Below are 14,394 nucleotides of genomic sequence, written 5' to 3'. Positions count from 1 at the left end.
TTAGAACTCAAAATAATGTATGTACTCAAAGCCTACATTACTTTTTCTCAATCAGGCGTTCCCTCATCATGATCTGGTGTTTGCGCTCCGTCTACTGGCAGCAGAGGGAATTACCATGGGGAAATAAACGAAAGCTAGCTTGCCCCGACATAGGATTTGAAAACTCCCCGTCCAAATAATTTTGTCCGGGGGCACGGGGGCCGACTAGGCAAAAAAACGAGTAGCTTCGGCATTCTCCGGACCACTGCTCAGCAGCCAATCAGAGCCAAGCACACAAATGTCGTCGACCAATCAGTGCGCAGCATGCAAATTTTCACTTGTAAACAGGAAACTGCAATGGCGGACTATTGTCAAACGCTTCCCGGCCCGATTTAATGATGATATTCCCTTTATTTCTAAGATTCATTAATAAAATGACCCCGTCCCTGCACTCGAAAATTCCCGTCCACATTTTAAAATACCCCGTCCAAAATACGGGAAGACAGGTCTCTATCTAAAAGCCTGGTTGTAATGAACATGATTTGAGGCAGAGTCTTAACGTGTCTGGTGATGGCACAGGAGACTTTGGGATCTCTACCTACAAAAAGGACATTTAAAACTAACAGCAGCACTAACTAGCAGACAAGCTCGTAAACAGGACGAATAAAACAAGCGTGACTGAAGCTAAATGCTACTCCAGGTATGTTTTTGATGAAGGAACAATGAAATAACCATATTAAAAGCTAAATAGAGTCCATTTAGCATATGTGTCCTAAAACAAAGACAATAAAAAGACAACAGTGTGACGACTTCAGGCAAAGTGTGAACTCACAATGTTCCACTGTCGCCTCAGGTGGCATGAATTGGCTGCTAAACTCATGATTAATCCTCAGCAACATTTGAGATATGAGTCAGTGTGGAGTAGTAACCATGCATTACCCAGGAGCCTTCAGTGTTACATTTCATTAAATTCTCATTTCTGAGGATGATGCACAGGTTCAGATGGAGGTTTGTGGAGCAAAGCTAATGTCGGTTTGACTCACCCTGAAATGCTCTCACTGCTGTGTCATGAAAACATCCAAACCACTGAAATATATATTAAAGCTTATAAATATGAGCTTTTAAGGGGATTAATATCTAAATTATATAAATGTATGAACAGTCTGGACAGTCACTCTACTGATCACATTAAGGGTCAATGGGAAAGCGAGGGTCACTTTGTTCTGGCTGATGAAGAGTGGGAAACATTCAGACTTAATTTTAAATGGGACAAATTTGTGGTGATGTGGGCAAAATGGGACTCTTGGTTTGAATTATAAAGGCCTTAATTTCCTTTTACTTTGTGTTGGATAGCTGCTGGGTATGATTTCCATATTTTTCTTTCTCTCTGGTCAAGTTATGTTTTACTTTGTTTTGTTATGTTTATTTTAATTGGAAAATAAACTAAAAAAAAAGAACACACCAATATGTGTAAATAAAGAACAAAATTGCTGTTTAAGTAGTTAAAAATATGCTTCAGTACCTATCCCTACTCTTAGTTTTAGTATTAGTACAGTAGTAGTCATATTTTAGGCATTTATTATTTGCCTTGTTTTTTGTATCCAACTCATCTTAAAATTGTTCTCGTTAAAGAATATCAGCAAACACAAAAGCAGCAATTCTACGGCTGCAACTAACAATTATTTTAGCTATCGTCTTTTTTATTTTTTTAAATATTTATTTTCTAATTATTATTTCCATTGAATAGAAAATGAAAAAATGAAAGAATACAATTAATCTTGCTATTTTTGAAGTATGTATTAATAAGTTTGCTTTCTGTCTGCAGATGGCGAGTCCCGAATCCCTGTTAGTTCAATGTAAGACTTCATTTTTGTTTTGGCGGCGATTTACAGTGTGAATTTAGATGAAGACATTATCCCTGAACCACGGCTGCAGCTGTAAACATGTCACAGGGGAATTGCCTTAGCAAATTATAAACAGAATTGTATATCTTTTATTAATCTGGCGGAGGGCGTTGGAATAAACAGTGGAATATACTTAATAAACATATTTTAGACAAAAGGAAACTCAAAAGCTCTGATAATGCACCATGCGGCAGGAACTTGGTCAAGCAAAACAACAATTCTTCTGTTTTTGGTGCTTTGTTGTCCAGAATAACGTTTTTACGAGGCTGTTAGCATGTATGCTCATTTCGGCGCTAATCGCTAACGCAAACACTTTTACACGTGGTGATGTTTTCTAATTCTTTTCTTGTGTTTCTCTCGTGTGGTCGAGTGGTCATCAAAACATTCCTGTATTTTCATAGTTTGTGATGTTTGGAGGCTAACGCTAACGCTCCCATTGAAAACGCATTAGAGCTAGCTCCTGGAACGGTAACAGCTGAGGTATATTACATTTAATTATTCATTTTCAATTCAAATGGAAAAAAGGACCAATGACGATAAAAGCACTGGCGGTATGACAGTAATTTAAAAAGTACAACGAATAACAATACATCCAAGAAAATTCACTTTTCTTTTTTTTTACTTTTACAAAAGGGAAAAGAACTACGACTTGCCATGGATTTTGAAACAATGATAATGACAAATATTGCTACAAAGGCTGAAAAAGTAATAGTAGCAGTTGTAGTATTCATATGAGTAATTATAGTAGTAGAAGTTGGACACATGAGCTGCAATTCAATAAATACCGTGCATATCGTTGCAGTAATAATACCACTAGCTAAATCACACTCTGACACACCAGAGCGTGGACTTTGCCGTTACTATTCCCGTCTCTGTATCAAGAGCGTTATATTCTTGGGAGACGCATGAATAATGAATGAGGAATTTTTCGATTTGCAGCTGCAGCCAAAACAAACCCGCTCGGACCAGATCTGCAGTTTCAACTCGATCAATTCTGACCTTTTTGACCCAAATCTAGAACGTCTACAGCTCCGTGCGCCTTCTTAAAGTCCTATGTGGTAAAGAGCAACAGTTTCTGCAAGTGCATTTCTGACAAATATTGCAACTGCCGGTACATTTTTCAGGTCATATCTCTTGTATATTTGTTTGCGATACATGCAGTACTTGATATAGTGCACGTGATGTTCTAAATTATATCACCAAATATATTTTAACATCAGTTTTTATTTGTTAAACCACGATCAGCACAAACTTAATATGAAATACCTCAATTGTAAAGATCAAAACAGTGAATAAGTGTTCTGTATAAACAAGTTTCCTTTTGTAAACATGCAGCTAAAATGTATCAGTCCAAAAAATAATTTAGTAAAATCAGTAGTAGTATTAGTATCACAACTAGGGGTGGGTGATAGTGACAAAAAAAACAATCTTGATAACGATATTCAGATTCACTATTTTTAAAAAAGTGATTTCAGTTCAGTCCTTGACAGTCGGCTCCGTCTTTGTCATCAATCTCCATGTTGTTGCTTTTTTTGCAGCAGCCAAAAGTACATATTTATTCATTTCATTGATTTGTTTTTTTTTTCAAATTTATTGTATTTTATTGTATTTAATTGTATTTATTGTATTTATTTTATTTATGTATTTTATTTTATACCAGATGTATCCATCTGTCAATTCCATTGCTGGAGTTTTACATCTAAAATCAAATTAAATGTCTGTATTTAAAACAGTCTTTAAACACATCATTTCTAAATATCAAACACATGTGAAATGTCTGTAAAATGCAGAAACTCATTTTAATAACATCTCTTTATATACATTTTTTACTATAAACGATAAACATTCACAGTATTGTCCAAACTAATCACGATATATATTTGAATATTGTAGCACGCCCCCTACTGGAGACGTCTGAACTGCAGCTTCTCTGAGGCGCTAACTGCCATTATCTTTTCATTTAGATTTGATTTGTGTTAATCTGTTATTGACCATTTATTGACCAGTGATTCCTGAAGAAGCGACTCGACAGCAGCCGGCGGTCACATGATCTGATGAGGGGGAGGGGCTAAGTCAAGGGCACAGGGGACAAGGAGGTAATGGGTTTAAGTGAATGAGCTGAGGAAAGGAAATGAGGAAGAGTGAAGACAGAGGGGAGAGGAGGAAGACAGAGGGGGGAAGAGTGATGACAGGAGGAAGAGGAGGAGGAGGAGGAAGATGAAGAAGAGGAGGAAGAGTGACGAGAGGGAGGAGGATGACAGAGGGGGGAAGAGGAAGAGGAGGAGGAAGAGGAGGAGGAAGAGACAGACCATTTTTTGCTAAATGTTGTTGAAATATTAAAAACAAAAAATATACTGAGGGGATTTTGGATTTCTTATTTCGTTTTTGAGTTTTGCCAAAAACTTCAAATTTTGCCATATTTCTTTTCATTCCAAACTTGAATAAATCAGTCTTGGATCGTCGTCAGGATTGTGCAGTTTGAGTTTCTTTACGTCCCAGAGAAAAGTCTGAATGACGTGATTAAAAGAATAACATCTAATCGGAGCAGATCGAGTTGTTGTTTCCACAATAAAAGAACTGCAATGTATATATTATTGGCATATTTGAAAATATTTTTTGACACAATAATCTCAGTTATATTAAATTTATAAATATGTTCATGAAACTAATGTCAAACTCTGTCAAAATAAAAGCGTAAGAGAGACTAAAGACTAAATCTGCCTTTTTCAACATTTTAATTTAAAAAAATACCGTATTTTCTGGACTATAAGTTGCACCAGCCAAAAAATGCATAAAAGAGAAGAAAAAAACATATATAAGTTGCACTGGAGTATGAAATGCAGTTGCAAGTGTGAAAATAACAAATAATATCACACATAAGTCGCTCCGGAGTACAAGTATATAAGTATAAAATTTATACTATATAAGTATAAGTCACATCCCGGCCAAAACTATGACTTATAGTCCGGAAAATGCGGTAGTTCATTCCAGTCAGACGGAGAACCTTGAAGTTACTGAGATATAATATGTTTTTTGCGATATAGATAAGCCGATATTGTAGTATCAATACATCTGCAGAATAGTGTGCAGCCTTTATTACTACAAACATTAAAAACACATATTTCAACACATAAGTACTAGTTTGGACAAAGATATTTACAGTATTGATACTTTAGTGACGAATAATATATCTGCTTTGTTTATTCATTTTAACAATATAATGATTAATATTTTTTTTTACTGACAAACAGTAAAAACGAGGACTATAATCAAAATCTAAAAACAAAGAGAGATTAAATCCAAATCATAATCACATTTTTTAAACATTTCTACTCTTTGTGGGAAAATGTTGTTGTTGTTGTTGTAAACTCTGGATCTCAGGAAATTCAATGCGTAACAAAAGCATTTGATTAAAGAAATAACCACATGATCAACAACAACATCATCACCATCTCTATTATTTATTGTTCCACGTCTCTTAATCGCGCCTACATTTCCCATCATGCAACACTCCCAAATCTGCAGAGTTTCTTCAGTTTATCGCTCTAAAGACATCGGCTTTTCCCCTGAAACGACGTGTGAACAGAATCCCCCGAGTCAGGACGCGGAATGCAAATGTCAGAAGTCAATAAATCGAGGCGACGGTCGATAAAAGTGGTTAAATGTGCATAAAGGTGGTCCAAAGGGAGCGGGGGGCGACGCCCACCACAGGGAATCCCCCCGAAATGTTCAGGCTCGTTTCACACACATCAGCGGTTCAAACGGCTCGGTCAGTTATGGGCGTGTCAAGTAATCGTGATAATTTAAGCAGCAGAATTAAATGTATGTTTTAATTATATGGACCAAAAATAGAACTAAAAAGGCGGTATGGACGATTTTTCGGCGATTTGAGAACGCAGGCGGAAGTGCGCATGTGCACTCCCCGTGCGGACCGATACAACACACACGTGCGTTTGTTTATTAGCTCAACGGAGCGCATCGCATCGCTCGTCTCCCGTAGAATTCTGTCCACTTCTGCGTCAGCTCAAACAGTCTTTCTCCGTCTTCATTTTGCCCCGTACACTGAGGGAACTATATTATGATAGATCCATGGGGACGAGCCTGACGCGGCTGCAGGTGAGCGGTAGGTGCGTTTTATGATTGATACGTGGCAGGACAAATGATTTATCCACGCCACAAGGAAATTTGATAAAAAAATTGCTGAAAAAAATCGTCCATACCACCTTTAATGTAAAGCACTGTTTTTATCCGGCTGCTTTTGTCACGATTAACTTTATTTCGTCTCTTCAGTCACGTGACCACGAGAACGAAAGAAAAGGAAAGATTTCACTGTTGTTTTGTCAGTTTCAATAATCGTGAAGAATCGATAAATTGTGATGTTTTGTCTCACAATAATTGTAACTCTAATATTTTATATTGTGACATCTGGAATGAATCATTTCTTTTCCATGTTTATTACAGTATCACAAAGGTAAATGTAACACTTCTGAGCCAAAAGAAATTAAAATAGCACTTCCGTTTTAATTTTTTTTATTTTTATTGAACAATTTTATTATTTTTTGTTTTATTATTATCAGTGCTTCAACAGAAAGGTCTAAACTAAAATATTTCCAACCAATAATTCTAAACACAAAAATACGTACCATATTTTATCTTATTATATTAAAATATTTACCTTGTAAATAGGTAATGGAGACATAAAAACGTGTTGATTAATTTGTATCGTGTTTTCTGGACTATAAGTCGCACTTTTTTGGCCTTATATTAGCTGTATATTTCTACTTATACTTATATTTATACTTATATACTTGTACTCCGGAGCGACTTATATGTGATATTATTTGTTATTTTCACACTTACAACTGCATTTCATACTCCAGAGCGACTTATATATGTTTTTTCTTCTCTATTATGCATTTTTTGGCCGGTGCGAAGTCATATTCAAGCCGCTTTGAAAAACAACGTTGATTGTTTGTATTTTATTGAGCCCTGTCGAGTCCAGAAAGTGCTGAATAAGTGATCTGGAGTGAGCTGTTTTTTGAGTGCACATTTGTCAGGACATTACGGTCGATATTTGATTAAAAGCCCATTTATTTGTCTGCGGATGTGGGTTTGTTAAAGAGAGCGCGGGATTGAAGAGCGTCAGATGCACGAGCCGCAGAAAATACCATCGACCCGAGAGACACTTCCACCTCAGACATTCATCATCAGGAGGAGGGAGAGAAGAAGAGAGGAGGAGAAGAAGAGGAAGAGAGGAGGAGAAGAAGAAGAGAGGAGGAGAAGAAGAGGAAGAGAGGAGGAGAAGAAGAAGAGAGGAGGAGAAGAAGAAGAAGAAGAAGAGAGGACAGGGAAGAAGAGAGGAGGAGGAGAAGAGAGGAGGAGAAGAAGAAGAGAGGAGGAGAAGAAGAGGAAGAGAGGAGGAGAAGAAGAAGAGAGGAGGAGAAGAAGAAGAAGAGAGGACAGGGAAGAAGAGAGGAGGAGAAGAAGAGAGGAGGAGAAGAAGAAGAGAGGAGGAGAAGAAGAAGAGAGGAGGAGGGAGAAGAAGAAGAGAGGAGGAAGAAGAAGAGGAAGAGAGGAGGACAGAGAAGAAGAAGAAGAAGAAGAAGAAGAAGAAGAAGAAGAAGAAGAAGAAGAAGAAGAAGAAGAAGAAGAAGAAGAAGAAGAAGAAGAAGAAGAAGAAGAAGAAGAAGAAGAAGAAGAAGAAGAAGAAGAAGACCACCAGCGTCTGTGTTTACGATGTTCGCTTTTAATACACACTTTTCCTGCATTCAATTATGACTAATGTAACTGAGAGTAAACTTGTGTTACTAAAGAAGGATTAAAGCGGGACTAAAACAGGACTAAAGCAGGACTAAACCAGGACTAAAACAGGACTAAACCAGGACTAAAGCAGGACTAAACCAGGACTAAAGCAGGTCTAAAGCAGGACTAAAGCAGGTCTAAAGCAGGACTAAAGCAGGACTAAAGCAGGTCTAAACCAGGACTAAAGCAGAACTAAACCAGGACTAAAGCAGGACTAAACCAGGACTAAAGCAGGACTAAAGCAGGTCTAAAGCAGGACTAAAGCAGGTCTAAAGCAGGACTAAAGCAGGACTAAAGCAGGTCTAAAGCTAGACTAAAGCAGGACTAAAGCAGGACTAAAGCAGGACTAAAGCAGGTCTAAAACAGGACTAAAGCAGGACTAAAGCAGGTCTAAAGCAGGTCTAAAACAGGACTAAAGCAGGACTAAAGCAGGTCTAAAGCAGGTCTAAACCAGGACTAAAGCAGGACTAAAGCAGGACTAAAGCAGGACTAAAACAGGACTAAAGCAGGTCTAAAGCAGGTCTAAACCAGGACTAAAGCAGGACTAAAGCAGGACTGAAGCTGGACTAAAGCAGGACTAAAGCAGGACTAAAGCAGGACTAAAGCAGGACTAAAGCAGGTCTAAAGCAGGTCTAAACCAGGACTAAAGCAGGACTAAAGCAGGACTAAAGCAGGACTAAAACAGGACTGAAGCTGGACTAAAGCAGGACTAAAGCAGGACTAAAGCAGGACTGAAGCAGGACTAAAGCAGGTCTAAACCAGGACTAAAGCAGGACTAAACCAGGACTAAAGCAGGACTAAACCAGGACTAAAGCAGGACTAAAGCAGGTCTAAAGCAGGACTAAAGCAGGTCTAAAGCAGGACTAAAGCAGGACTAAAGCAGGTCTAAAGCTAGACTAAAGCAGGACTAAAGCAGGACTAAAGCAGGACTAAAGCAGGACTAAAGCAGGACTAAAGCAGGACTAAAGCGGGTCCAAACCAGGACTAAAGCAGGACTAAAGCAGGACTAAAGCAGGACTAAAGCAGGTCTAAAGCAGGACTAAAGCAGGACTAAAGCAGGTCTAAAGCAGGACTAAAGCAGGTCTAAAGCAGGACTAAAGCAGGACTAAAGCGGGTCCAAACCAGGACTAAAGCAGGACTAAAGCAGGTCTAAAGCAGGACTAAAGCAGGACTAAAGCGGGTCCAAACCAGGACTAAAGCAGGACTAAAGCAGGACTAAAGCAGGACTAAAGCAGGTCTAAAGCAGGACTAAAGCAGGACTAAAGCAGGACTAAAGCGGGTCTAAAGCAGGTCTAAAGCGGGACTAAAGCGGGACTAAAGTAGGTCTAAAACAGGACTAAAACAGGACTAAAGCAGGACTAAAACAGGACTAAAGCAGGACTAAAGCAGCTTAAATATGATCATATTACAAAAAATATCAACGGTTTCCTCACTAATACACGATAAATATTGAGCTCCAAAATACATCAATGAAGTCATTATCATGACAGAGGCTGAGTATTGATCACATTCACTCAAATCCTTTGCAGCTCTGATAAACGTGACTCACATTGAGCAGAATCTTTTTTCTAAGAATGCATAAGTCATATATTTGCACGTCTCTCTCAGATGTACTGCTCTCTGTAACACAGCCTCTGAGTCCTCCGAGTTGAAGCGAGTGTGTGGAGCGTGACGAGGACGAGATGGAGTTTCATTCACCTGCTTCACCAAACAGACTCCAGCACAGCTGAGAGCGCCGCCATCTTTGAAACCGTGTGGTGAATCGGGCTTTACAGCGGTTTGGCTGTTAAACGACTCCGCCCGCACAGCAAAAAAGTGGATTCCCGGACAAAGAGCGGCCATTTGTGTGTTCGGTTTGCATGTTCTCCCCGTGTCCGTGTACAATCATGTACAATGGGGAGACTATGACCCTAGACTACGATCCCAATAGGACTTTCAGGTTTAAATTACGTTCAAATAAGAGAATAATATATATAAGAGAAATACGGGATGGTAGTCAGGGTAAGTTTGCCATTCACAAACTTAATGGACACAATTTTGAGCTTTTAACCATATTATAACGTTTTTCTGTCGCCAAAAACAAACGTGGAGTTGTGTTTGACTTAATTCCTGCTTGTTTCATTAAGTCCTCTCCATCTGAGCCTCAGAAAACACTCCGTTTAAACTTCACCACATTTGCGACGTCGGTTGATCTCTGAGATCATTCATATCCGGACTCGTTCTGAGCATTTCTGCGTCAAATCGCGTCCATTACAAACGCGTGCTCGCATTAGCGTGTCGGGGCAAGCTAGCTTTTGTTTATTTTCCCCATGGTAATTCCCTCTGCTGCCAGTAGATGGAGCGCCATCAAAGACGGGTAAAGAAAGAAAGACAAGGAAAGACAAGAAAAGAAAGACAGAAAGAAAAAAGAAGTAAAACATGAGAACGTAAGAAAAAAAGAGAACAAAAAAACAGCAAAGAAAGAAAGAAAGTGCAGAAGTTTTAAGGCCTAAGTATAAAGTTCTGAAAGTTGCGACGTCTGTAGCGTTTTATCGACCTCAGTCCAACAGTTCTGAGCATCAGTCCCAGAACACGTACACTCCCATTCTTCATCCGTCAAAACAAAATGACCTTCTTTTTCACATTTATTGCTGATAGAACGGTAACAGTATCAGATCATTTAAAAAAAAACACACAACTTCATGATAACTCCTGCCGTACATAACATTCTCCTCAATAAAACGCCACGAGAAACTCAAGCGCAGGTTGACAAGCGGCGCCCGTGTCACCGGAGAAGCGCCGTCCCGGGACAAAGTGTCACGTTTCCCCCTCGGTCGTCCCCGCGACTTCGGCCGACACAGCGCCGCATCAATAATTCAGCATCAAGCTCTCCTCAATCAATGTACTCGCCTCCGGGAAGAAAGGCCACCGCTTTTCCATTCATAACAAACAGGAAAAGGGCTCCCCCGAACCACGAGACGAGGAGACGCAACGAGGAGACGCGACGAGGAGACGCGACGAGGAGACGCGACGAGGAGACGCTACGAGGAGACGCGACCAGGAGACGCGACCAGGAGACGCTACGAGGAGACGCGACGAGGAAACGCGACGAGGAAACGCGACGAAGAGACGCGACGAGGAGACGCGACCAGGAGACGCGACCAGGAGACGCAACAAGGAGACGCAAGCAACGACGACACGACGAGACACGGCGGCGAGACGCAACAATGAGACGCAACAACGAGACGCAAGCAACGACGAGAAGCAACGACAAGACGCAGCGGCGAGACGCAACGGCGAGACGCAACGGCGAGACGCAACAACAAGACACAACAACGAGACGCAACAAAGAGACGCAAGCAACGACAAGAAGCGACGGCGAGACGCGACGGCGAGACGCGACGACGAGATACAACAACGAGACGTAACAACGAGACGCAACGCAACAGCATGAAGATGCTGTTTGCTCATATGAATACAGAGCTTTTCCAGTGAGTGAGTGGTGTCTTGCCCAAGGACACGCTCTCACACCCAGGTACAGACCAGGCCACACCCTCCTCAGCCTCCGAGGTCAGACGAGATTGCGCGTTCTCATGGCGAGAATGCATGTTTCTCAAGGCGCATTTCGGCCATGAAACTGCAAGACAGATAAGTTTAAAGTCAGACTGTGGAACATTCCAGGCATTGCAATAACACATCCAAGGAGAGTTCCATGACCTTTGAAATCTGACATGAAGACAGTTTAGACATGTATTTGCTTCATCGTCACCAAAAGCATTATAGTTTATTTTTCACTCTTGCTGCTTGTTCAAAAGGTCCTACTCATCTCCACGAAACACAAATGACACAATCACAATGTTTCTTTACGGAAGTCACGTCCTCCATCAATAACTGTCATTTCATTGAACAAGTTGGACTCATGTTTACAATGTCCATATGTTACAGTCAGCGCCTCTGTATAAACTATAGTAGAAAGTACATGGTAGTTAGCTTTCTGGAAACAAAACAATACATTTTATGGGAAAAAATGAAATATAAATGACGTTCTAAGAGTATTTTACATAATTTTCCACTGCACTCAATTCATAAATACATTCATCCATAAATAAGAAGTAATAGTTCTGTAACAGGCAGTTCAAATACCATCGTTTAATTCCTTCAAAACCAAGAAATTAGCAAATTCTTCGCATTCATCTACTGTTTTTTCTCTTTAAATGTGATTGTGTTGTTTAGAGAAATCATTCACTTAAATTCCTTCAGGATAATTTCCATAAATCTATATATTTTAGCCAGTTTTCTTTAAACAAATGAGGAAAATGTCATGCGAAAACTAATTGTAAATAGTATTGCAATATTCCTGTACTTCAATTCCTTCAAAAAGTAAGATATTTCAGCTGTATAAAACGAAAAATAGAACGCTTAATGTGCAAAAAACAAAGCACAGATTGTATTTTAAGAAGAAATAACAACAACAATAAAGACAGCTCATACACCACCATTTCCTGCACTTTAATTCCTTCAAAGAGAAAGATTTTTCCAAATAATTTGCCAAACTTTTACTGTCATCTCTGAATATAACATAGTAGATTAGACAAAAGAAAACCACATATTGCTTTAGTGCATATTTAGACACAATTTTCCTCTGTTTCCAAGCTGAATATCAAACAAACAAGCTATTTATTCATTAAACCTGTTTAACAACTTTATTCAGCAAACAAAGCGAACATCTGAACAAACAAAAACATAAATAACAAGGAATAGTACTTCAAAAAGCAAGATATTTTCCATAACACAGCTATAGCACATTTTTCACCACAATTTTACAACAAGCAACAAATAAAACAAGCACAAAATTAAACGCAAAATAAATAAGAAGGAATAGTACTCACATCATCATTTTACAGGAATCAAATTAATCCAATAAGCAAGATATTTTCCATAATAATTGCATATTTCAGCCAGTTTTCAAGAAAATGTCATGAGAAAAACGAAACATACATTTTCCTTTACTTAAATTCCTTCAAAAAGCAATATATTTGTCTCTATTTTGCACCCAGCGACTCTGTATAAATGTATAAAAATAAAGACCACACATACAGCAGCTATAGCACCTTTTTAACCACAATTTTACAACAAGCAACAAATAAAACAAGCACAAAATAAAATATAAAATAAATAAGAAGGAATGGCACTCAAACCATCATTTTCCTGAACTCAAATTAATCCAAAAAGCAAGATATTTTCCATAATAACTGTATAATTCAGCCAGTTTTCAAGAAAATGTCATGAGAAAAACGAAACATACATTTTCCTTTACTTAAATCCTTCAAAAAGCAATATATTTGTCTCTATTTTGCACCTCTACTGTGTATAAATGTAAACAAATAAAGACCACACACACATCAGCTCTAGCACCTGTTTCCTCCACAATCCGGCTCTATATTGTGGCTGAATAACGGGCTAAACCCCCGCACCTGCCGCCGCTCACCGCGCTCACCGCCGCCGCTCACCGCGCTCGTGCCCGGCGTCCGTCCACGTCAGCGTCCGCCCCGCGCGAGCTGGTCTCGGCTGCTCCGCCTCCGTGTGACTGAGCGCGAGCCTCTCTCCTCACACGATTTTGTTTACGGCGAGCGCATGCGCACACTCAACAGCCCTCCAGGTTACTACGGAGACCAGGAAGTAGTGGAGGAGGGTCTTTATCTCTCTCTCTCTCCCTCTCTCCTTATCCCCCTCTCTCTCTCTCTCCTCAGATCACGCTCTCTTATTCAGGTTTTTTTCTGTTTGGAGTGTCTCTTTTCCCCTTTCTCTTTGTTCCTCTCTCTCTCTTTCTCTCTCTCTCTCTATTTCTTTCTTTCTCTCCCTCTCTCCCTTTATGTTTCTTTCACTCTCCCTTTTTCTCTCTCCTTTTATGTCTCTCTCTCTTTCTCTCTCTCTCTCCCTCTCTTTGTTCCTCTCTCTCTTTCTTTCTTTCTTTCTCTCCCTCCCTCTCTCCCTTTCTCTCTCCCTTTATGTCTCTCTCTCTCTCCCTCTCTCCCCCTTTCTCTCTCTTTGTTTCTCTCTCTCTCTCCCTTTATGTATCTCCCTCTATTTCTCTCCCTCTCTCCCTTTATGTCTCTCCCTCTCTCTCTCTTTGTTTCTCTCTCCCTCTCCCTCTCTCCCACTCCTCCCTTTATGTCTCTCTCTCTCTTTGTTTCTCTCTCTCTCTCTCCTCCCTTTATGTCTCTCTCCATCTCTCTCTCTCTCTCCTCCCTTCATCTCTCTCCCTATCTCTCTCTCTCTCCCTTCATGTCTCTCTCCCTCTCTCTCTCTCTCTCTCCCCTTCATGTCTCCCTCCATCTCTCTCTCTCTCTCCCCTTCATGTCTCCCTCCATCTCTCTCTCTCTCCTCCCTTCATGTATCCCTCTCTCTCTCTCTCCATTCATGTCTCTCTCCCTCTCTCTCTCTCTCTCTCTCCCCTTCATGTCTCCCTCCATCTCTCTCTCCTCCCTTCATGTCTCTCCCCCTCTCTCTCTCTCCTCCCTTCGTGTCTCTCTCTCTGTCTCCTCCCTTCATGTCTCTCCCTCTCTCTCTCGCTCTCTCCCTCTCTCTCTCCCTCTCTCTCTCTCTCCTCCCTTCATGTCTCCCTCTCTTTCTCTCTCCTCCCTTCACGTCTCTCCCTCTCTCTCGCTCTCTCCCTCTCTCTCTCTCCTCCCTTCATGTCTCCCTCTCTCTCTCTCTCCTCCCTTCGTGT

Source organism: Eucyclogobius newberryi, unplaced genomic scaffold (genome assembly GCF_026437365.1).
Source record: "Eucyclogobius newberryi isolate DKJ021-1_F unplaced genomic scaffold, fEucNew1.0.hap1 SCAF_14, whole genome shotgun sequence".
NCBI classification, from domain to species: Eukaryota; Metazoa; Chordata; class Actinopteri; order Gobiiformes; family Gobiidae; genus Eucyclogobius; species Eucyclogobius newberryi.
The sequence above is the reverse complement of the archived record's forward strand: the minus strand, read 5'-3'. Positions refer to the sequence as shown.